General features: G+C 34.1%; 2 long non-coding RNA genes across 2 annotated transcripts; both read left to right on the plus strand.

Annotated features, from left to right (window-relative positions):
• The first annotated feature begins 414 nt into the window (after nucleotides 1–414).
• LOC109175086 lies at nucleotides 415–7,739 on the plus strand. The gene is made up of 4 exons (XR_002053244.1): nucleotides 415–507; nucleotides 3,420–3,542; nucleotides 7,167–7,212; nucleotides 7,354–7,739. It is a non-coding gene; the product is annotated as an uncharacterized LOC109175086 (long non-coding RNA).
• Nucleotides 3,982–4,934, plus strand: LOC109175087. Its single transcript, XR_002053245.1, has 3 exons — nucleotides 3,982–4,015; nucleotides 4,274–4,276; nucleotides 4,709–4,934. It is a non-coding gene; the product is annotated as an uncharacterized LOC109175087 (long non-coding RNA).
• Nucleotides 7,740–7,753: the final 14 nt, after the last annotated feature.

The raw sequence follows: 7,753 nt of genomic DNA on the forward strand, positions 1-7,753 counted from the left end.
TCACTGATAAAACATAATGTTCCCATAGTTTTTTCTTACAATTTTTTTACGTAAGTAGTTGTAAAATTGTTCAAAATTGTTCAAAACATCTAAAAACATAAAAAACTAAAATTAAGACCAAAATAAGCGTTTTTTGAGAAATTCGACGGCCAAACCGCCTGCGGCAGTTTGCACCGCGTAGATCTCGAAAAAATACGCGATTTCAAAAAAAAATTTGTCCGAAACGGACAACCGAGTCAAAAGTTATGGCTAGTCAAAGTTTCTACACAAAACAACTAGTTTCAAATTCAAAACCAAGTGTTCAAGTGTTCTAGTGTTCAACTCAACTCAACTGGGGTAATTTGGTTTTAACCTTAAGTTTAATAATTTAACTCACCTCACTTCAGATTTTCCTTACGCTCGTTCGAACAACCTATCTTCCCTCCTCGCCCAACCCACCACCTCCGTGTGACAGAGTACTCGTCCGCCGCTCTCAGCCGCCCTCTCTATCGTCTCTCCGGTCCACTGGTTCGTTATTATCTCATTGCCCTCTGTCCCGTCCCATTTAAGATTTTGATTTCTTCTTTTATATCAATTAATTAGAAATTGAATTGAAAATTAGGCCTACCTAGGGCTCTTTACAGAATTGAAACTGAGTAATTGGAAGATTCTGCAATATAGCTCATCCATTTCGCCCAACTGATATTCACTTTGTGTTTTCCTCACATAATTGAAACTGAGGAACGTGGAATCATCTCAAGACCATAATCACATTACTACAGTGATGCTTTTCAGATTTATTATTTTTGAAGCTTGAACAAGATGGTTGTATTAGCTTGCCAATATTGGAATATTGAGGAATTTGGAATCATCTCAACACCATAAAGATGGTTGTATTAGTTTGCCAATATTGTTATCAATTTTTTCCACATCAAATCTGATTTGCACTTTTGCTGTGTTCACTAAGTTTAGGTGATCCTATTCTATTGTTATGGGATATTGTTAAGTTGAATATCTTTCCAGCTTCATTTAATACCGATAACTATACAGGTAATCTAGCGATTGATTAAGAGAAACCCAACATCTTTATCAATTTACCGAACCGAATGTTTCACGATACAACATGATCTGTTCATTGTCATAACACCCTCTCAATTTGTATTTGTTAATCTTGCTCAGTTGTTTTTTAGTTGTATTCTTTTTGTTTATCTTTTCAAGCTTTACTTGGACCATTTCGGAATTTACTACCATTACTTTTTTTTCCCATTATTACTTATATATTCCTTTTAACTAAATAACAAATTTGCTTGAAACTGTGTACAGTGGCACGCCCTGTCCCTACGTATTCTATTGCTTGATGTGGAATTGGGGGGATATATTTTCTTATTTTGTTTACAATCCTTTGCTTACATTACATTTGCTTGCACATAGATGATTGCAATATGTATTTGCATTAAATATCATCAAATATGATCCTTAATCAAATATTATCAAGGGAGCTCCTATCCATATGTGAAGGTTGGTGGAATATATCAACCATTCATTCAAACAATTCTTTGGTGAAGTAAAAGTTAATACATCTTTCAAGTTACACTATATCTTATCTTCACTGCTCAACTACTATGTCTTCTTTTCAATGCAGTTACATATTTAAATTTGTTCTTTTTAATGTCATTATAATCTGTATTCATCTTTCATTACTCCCTTAACATATTGGCAATCTTATCTTCAGAAACTCCTTGTGCCCCTGTGTCTTTCTTTCGTGGTTAGTTAGATCTTTTAAAATTTTCTCGGCTTGGTTGTTATTCTTCCGCTTGCTGCATTAATACAGCTGGAATGTTGATAGTTTTTGATTGTAGATAGTTTTTGATTGCATCTTAGCTAAAACTTCTTCATGACTGTTTGGCCTGCCATTTCAACTTGTACATGCAATTCTGTTGCTTTGGACTATTATAGTGATTGATTAAGTCTCGGAATAATTACTACCTATTTGTTTTATATTTGGATAATTTTGGGTTCACCCAGTTGCCTTACTAGGACATACATACGTAATTTTCTTTTCTACCTATGCTTCCGAAGTTTGTATTGTTTGGCTTGTTTATTTTCTCTTCTACCATCGTTGCTGTATGCTGTATCCTTTTCTTGGGCAAACAATGTGCTTTTTGTACTCAATCTATGCAGTACTGATTGCTTTTTTTATCAAATGTAATTGGAGTATGTTTTTTTGTCATGGCTAATTTAACCACATTGATTAAAACATAGTAAATAAATACTACTGAAAGCACTTGTTCATTGTCACAACATGTTCATTGTCACATCATGTCCCTTGCTGCCGATTGAAAGTGCTTTTGTTTGTTTGTTTGTTTGTTTTTTATACTCTTATGCTAATTGTTTGTTTTGGGGAAACTGAAAATGCATTTATATCTCCATAGTACTATTTTGGTGCATACTCGTGGCCATTCCATTCTTCGCTTAAGTTTTAACTTCTTTCTTTACTATGTGCCCAACGAATTCTCTTGCGCCTGGTTAAAACTTACATTATGAGCTGGTATTTTTTTTGGCCTATGTACTTTATCATTTTTTACACACAATCACCATTAAATTAATTTTTTGGGACTAGGGAAACTACATGCTGTATCCTTACACTGCTTGACGGTGCTCAAACCCTGCCAGTAGATTAGATGTTGCTTTTTTTTTTTTTTTATCAAATGAGATACCACTGTGCTTCAAAATATTCTTATTTTTTTCCATTGCTGCCACTGATAACAAGGCCACATTACTGATTTGAACCCCTCATCTAATTATTTAAATGCTACAACTCTCTCTCTAGAAGTCTGCCACCTCATTCAGCATACACTAGCATCTACGTTTGATAATCGAAGTTAATGAATCATCGTTGTTCATTTCTCGGGATCGATTTTACACAGCACACTAGCATCTACATTTGATGATAGAAGTCTGCAGTCTCGTAATATAGCACTACAACTCATGGTTACTTCTTTTAAATTTCTACACAGCACACTAGTAGATGCCTCAATCACAATCATTTTCCTTACATTAACTACTCACTCACTTGGTAATTTTCTTATTTTCTTGACAATCCTTTACTTTTTTTTAACTACTCACTCACTCACTCACTCATGGTTACTTCTTTTAAATTTCTACACAGCACACTAGTACTGCTCATTTTGCCATTTTTTATTTGCTCTTACTATTACTATTTTGATAGTACTCTATGTTAAGGTTGATGCATTCTTTAAAAGTTTAAAGCCTTTTTTGTGTATGCACATATCATCTTTTGCTAAGCCTAGATCAGTAGTTTGCCATGTGTGAATTACTTTCTTAGTTGCTTTATTCGGAATTCTCTCTGATTTTAAAATTTCATACCGGTGACAGCTGCCATCTATTTTATGTAGTACTAAATGCTGCCTTTATATCAGGTTTGGTGCATCAATGGCAGTGCAAACAGCGGAGATTGCTAGATAGTTCTATACACCTATCACTATCATGATAAGAAAGAAGATTATTACCTGTGCTGGTGGATTGGAAAGGATAGTATTGAGGTAAACTATTGTCAGTTGAATAAGAGAATCTGATTTGCATGTTTTTCTTCCATTTTGTTAAATTGTGTGCTTTAATCCAACTTAAGCCCAAACTAATAGTGAGGAAGAGTATATATTCATATAGTGAATAACATTTATATATTTAGACACTACATTTATATATTTAATACGAAAGACCAAATTTAAAACATTATACGAAAATGTTAAAGAAATTAAAAGACAAAGAAGAAGCAGTTTGACCTTCAAATAGTAAACATGACACCTAAACCAGAATAGAGCCAGTAATTGCTTAATGTAAAGGAAATTTTTGTAATTTTAATTTGTTTTTCCAACTATATGTATTATTATTAGAATGCTGTTTCGGACGGTTTTCCTAGTCTACGAAAATGTGTTTGAAATGTTTTTGGTTCTTAAAGTTCGGTTTCTTAAACAATGCTGCTACTACACTATTTTATTAATAGCATTCCCAAATTGTAGATTTATTTTCATGATATAACGGACAAAGTCATTGATAAACTGGTGAGTGATTCTCGACTTTAATGGGCAAACTTACACAGGTTGTTATTGCAATTTTAACTTTTAGGCTATTGTTGGTCATTTAAAATGCAAGCCTTCAGCCTTCTTGGTCTTTTAGCAAGATCTAATGCAGGGTAGAGCTCTTTTCAATTTTGATTTGTGTACTGTTTGCCCAATGTTGATTACAAATCTAACTGAGCTGCTTATTACTTAAGAATGTTGCTGATTACCCAATCATTACTGCCTCCAATCGATAATATTACTTATATAGTTTGAAACTTACATTATGAGCTCGTATCTATCCGAAGGCGCTCACCACCGCCGTGTTGCGGACTTATGGGCTGGTCTCAGCCCGATCTATCGCCCGTCTCTCCGGGGCCACTAGTTAGTTATTATCTCATTGCCTCTGGCTGTCCCTCGTTAATATATATATCCCCCATAGTTGATTTCTTATTTTACATCAATTAGTTACTGAGGAATTGGGATCATCTCAATCTCAATCTCAAGGACTATATATCAACTTTTCCATTATGCAGTCTCGTAATATTACTTATATAGTTGATTTCTTATGCCCAATACTTTATGTTGTTTAAAACTTATTGGGGAAAGTGAAAATCCTATCTATGAATTAAAACTTACATGATAACAAGCAACTTATGCGGAAGGTAACATTTTAATAGCACTACAATTTTTCATAGTTCTTTTAAATTTATATATTGAAATATTTGTGTATACTTTTCTTTCAGTTGCGGCTTTTTAGATTTTTACAGAGCACACTAGTAGATTGCTCACTCACAATCATTTTCCTTACATTAACTACTCACTCACGTTTACCTGGTAATTTTCTTATTTGCTTGACAATCCTTTTGTTATTTTAAATCAATTAATTAAATCCTTTGGTTGTTAATTACTGCTGATTTGTTTTCCTATTCACAATACTTATGGTTCTTTTATTTCCTATTGTATTGTATCCTTACTTTGTACCATTGCTGCTCGAATTCTATTGCTTGAATTCTATTGCTTGAAATGGATGTCTTAGTACCCATGAGTTGCGAACATATATTGCAACCATTCATCTTCACACAACTACACAAATTGGAGATAATTATTTCAATGAAATAATCACTACATTGAATCAAATTCTTGCTGCTGTGTCTTTCGTGGTTAGTTCTTTTTAATTTTACTGGACTTGGTTATTCTTCCGCTTGCTGCATTATAGCTGTGATGCTGCAGACATGTTTCTGTATGAAATCGACTGCGTTGAGGCTTTTGCTTGCTTGCAGATAGATGAAAATGTGATTAAGCTTAGGTGTGATTGCAATATGCATTTGCTTATGCCTCTCACTAATACAGTACTTTCCATCAGCTCATAAATCAACCATTTGTGTATAAAATGATTGTCGTATGGTCTCAATCAGTTGTGACCATACGACTGAAATGTAGATAGTTTTTGATTGTAGATAGTTTTAAATGTCAACAAAATTTGCGCGAGATGATTCTAACCCAAACTCATTTAATACTCAAAAACCCATGATTTTACTACTGCTTGCCCCAGTTCTGCTCTTTTCGTTTCTGTTCGGAGCTTCAGTTATTTCTTCTTCTAAGTTTTTTTTTATGGTTAGTTCTTTTAAATTTTACGGGACTTTTTATCAACGAGCGCCTATCCATATGTGTTACTTCAAACAATTCATTCAAACAATTCTTTGGTGAAGTACATATTTCAAGTTACACTATACTCGTAATATATCACTACAATTTTTCATACTTCTTTTAAATTTTTACTGGGAATTGCTTGTTTATAGACTGAAATAATTGTGTACTTCTTTTAAATTTCTAAACAGCACACTAGTACTAAACTAAGTTCATCTTCTTAGTTGCTTTATTCGGAATTCTCTCTGATTGATCATTGCATAGTTAAATAGAGGTGGTGTTATCTTTTAAGTTCATGCCTTCAAATTTGATCGAAACTGTGTGCCTTAGAATCCAGTGAACATCGAATTTAGTTTAGGTGTGATCACCTTGTAAATGCAATTTTGTTTATTTGATTATATAGTCATTGCTTACGTCTCGTAATAACTACTACCTGCTTGTTTTATATTTGGATAATTCCTACATCAATTATGCGGAAAACACCAGTGCCTTACTAACTAGGACATACATACGTACTTTTCATTGCGGACTTATGCTTCAGAAGTTTGTTCTGTGTTCGCAAGGGTGGACAGTGTTTGGCTTGTTCTTTTCTCGGGTACCATGTTGCTGTATCATGCCTGTATGCTGTATCCTTTTCTGCGCATAACACTGTGCGGTGTACTCAATCTATGCAGTAGAGGTTGCTTTTTTATCAAATGTAATTGGAGTATGTTATTTCTGTCGTGGCTAATTTAACCACATTCACGGAAACATAGTAAAGAAATAATACTTTTCATTTCGATGCCCCACGTGAAAATAACTTGTTCAGGGTCACAGCATGGTCTCAACTGCCCTTAATCATGTCCATTACTGTCGACTGAAAGTGCTTTTGTTTGTTAGTTTTTTATTTAATATTACTATTTCTGTTTTGGTGAAACTTAAAATGCCTTTCTATCTTGATAGTACTCTTTTGGTACTTTATCTGCATACTCCTGGCCATTCCATTGGCCCTCACCACCGCCGTGTCACGGAGTCCCCGTCTGTCTCTGCCCGTCTGTCTCTGCGCTTGCCCTCTCTAATCCGTCTCTCCGGCCACTGGTTCCTTCCATTGATGCCACAACAAGTCCACATTAGTTGGGACATCATATATCCCACCCTACCACCTATCAGGCTCGAATACGCTCTCTTGTGTCTTTCTTTCATGGTTACTTCTTGTGTCTTTCGATCATGGTTACTTCTTCTGTATTTGGTTACTTCTTTAAAATTTTACTGTACTTGCTTATGATGTTATAGACTGATTTAGTTTCTGTATGAAATTTCCCAACAAAATGGTGCCTATGTTTGCACTTATGCTGTGCTGTTCAACTACTGTGTGGACTGAAATATTTGTGTATGATTTTCTTTCTCATAACGGTAACATTTTAAACTACCCATGCGTTTGCTATTATATCCCATTTAACATTTGTTGTTTTAATTTAGGGCTCTTTTGTGCGTTTACTGCTCAAGTAAATTTGTATTTCGTAATGTAAGTTTACTGCTCGTTTGTATTTGGTTTTTATCTTTTCAATCTTCATTCTTCAACTACTATGTCTTTCAATCCCGTCACAGAATTAAATTTTTTCTTTTTTCTGTCATTATAATCTGCATTCATCTTTCATTAATTCAGGAATGGTGTCCTTAACACATAAAACAGAATGGATGCCCCATAGTGAAAGCACAACATATTCCATCCAAATTAGTGCCATACAATGCTGGATTCCTGCTCTCAAGTACTTATCTATATTCAAGTAAAAACATCTTTCAAGTTACACTATATGCAACTGTTTTGAATGAAACAACCTCTATATCTCATCAAATTCTTAGACTGGTATTTACGGCACTTAGGTGAAGTTATAATGTTTGTGTTACTTATTTGACTGAAATGTTTGTGTTTCTTCTCATGAGATACCACTGTTATTCACCGAATGATTCACGGATGTTCAATGCATTTAAATAATTGAAACTGACGAATTGGGATCATCTCAAGGACTATATATCAAGTTATAATGTTTGTTTTTTATTGTACT

The sequence above is a fragment of the Ipomoea nil genome, unplaced genomic scaffold, assembly GCF_001879475.1.
Source record: "Ipomoea nil cultivar Tokyo-kokei standard unplaced genomic scaffold, Asagao_1.1 scaffold0683, whole genome shotgun sequence".
NCBI classification, from domain to species: Eukaryota; Viridiplantae; Streptophyta; class Magnoliopsida; order Solanales; family Convolvulaceae; genus Ipomoea; species Ipomoea nil.